The sequence below is a fragment of the Capricornis sumatraensis genome, chromosome 18 (genome assembly GCF_032405125.1).
Source record: "Capricornis sumatraensis isolate serow.1 chromosome 18, serow.2, whole genome shotgun sequence".
NCBI classification, from domain to species: Eukaryota; Metazoa; Chordata; class Mammalia; order Artiodactyla; family Bovidae; genus Capricornis; species Capricornis sumatraensis.
In genome coordinates, this window is record NC_091086.1 from 58,913,637 (window position 1) to 58,915,271 (window position 1,635).

Below are 1,635 nucleotides of genomic sequence, written 5' to 3' on the forward strand. Positions count from 1 at the left end.
GTGAAAGTGAAGTCGCTCAGTCGTGTCCAACTCTTCACGACCCCATGGACTGCAGCCTACCAGGCTCCTTCGCCCATGGGATTTTCCAGGCAAGAGTACATTTGCTCTATGCCACATTAATTTGCTAATTAGAATTTTTCACATAGAATATTTGCTACAGATAAATTAAAAAAAAAAAACTTTTCCATCTTTCCTAGATATCAATAATGTATGTCATAAAAATAACCTACAAACAGAAAGCTATAGCTTGTCTATCTTCATATTTAATAATAAAACTAAGTTGATAATATCTACCATGTAAAGGTGAAGGGCTCAGTTTATGAAGGAAGACTGCCTGGGTTTCAAAACTGGGTCTCTCTTTTGCTAATATATGACTTCAGACAAATTGCTAATAAGCCTCATTTCAAATGCATAGAAGCATTTCAGAAACTCGTCAAAGTGATGTGTGAGTAACTGTGAAATGATGTTTGTGAAAATGGTTGGCATGTTTCCTGGCACAGGGTTAAGTGTTCCGTGAATGTTTTCCTTTTTTTTTTTTTTTTAAGATAGGAGATTCATATTTTATTTCTCCATTGACATATTTACAGCGAATATAAATTAAAGGCCTGTTTGCACACCAAACCTAGGTCCTTTTGGTGGTTCAGTCAAAGAGGTAAGACCTCCAGCTGGCTCACAGGAGAAGCGTCCACTCCTTGGCCCAGGTTTTGGGATTTTCCCAGCCTTCAGTTCCTCAATAATTTCTTCAATATCTTTAGGTGTCAGATCCTCATAGTAGTTGTCATTTATTTGAACCATTGATGCATTTACACAGGCCCCTAAACATTCGACTTCTATAAGAGTGAAAAGTTTGTCAGGTGTAGTCTCTCCAAACTTTATGCCAAGTTTTTTCTGAATGGCTTCCAGTATGCTGTTCGGGTTTTGGAGCATGCAATGTGTGGTAGTGCAGACTTGAATGTGATACTTTCCAACAGGCTTTCATTTATACATTGTATAAATAATTACTACTTCATACACTCTCATTGGAGATACTTGTAAAATTTCTGCAACTTTGTTCATAGCAGAGATGGGCAGCCATCCATTCTGTCTCTGGGCTAAAACCAGAACTGGAAGCACAACTGCTGCCTTATGCCCTTCTGGGTAGTTTTTCACAATGGCCTCTATCCTCTTATAGTTTTCTGATGTGAAATCAAATGGAGTTTCTGGGTTATTCTCAGGGGTATCTCTGCGCACAAATAAGGCTCCTTTAGCCGTCTATGGGGTCACACAGAGTCGGACACGACTGAAGTGACTTAGCAGCAGCAGCTCCATTCTGAACAGCTGTCTTATGCAGATTTCTTATGTTTCCCCAGTGGGTGGCGAGGATGGCCGTGCGGGCCTGTAGCGCCATGGAGAGGAACATGGCTGGCCAAACTGCGGGCCTCCGGGCCTTGCCAGGCATGGTCCCGAGCGGTCAGCACGCATGGCATGCACCTCTATTGTTTTTATTACTGTCCTTTACAACCTAAACAGATTCAGACTTTTTTCCCCCTCTTTACATTATATGGAGGCAGATTTAATGTAACAAGTAACAATTGGTCAGGTAGATTTGGCCTTGGAGTACAAATGAAGAAGGGTGAAGGCTAATAGAGTTTTGCA

General features: G+C 41.0%; 1 pseudogene; it reads right to left on the reverse strand.

Moving 5' to 3' along the window:
• Positions 1-597: 597 nt before the first annotated feature.
• LOC138094648 (NADH dehydrogenase [ubiquinone] flavoprotein 2, mitochondrial-like) lies at positions 598-1,399 on the reverse strand (annotated as a pseudogene).
• Between the last annotated feature and the right edge of the window lie 236 nt (positions 1,400-1,635).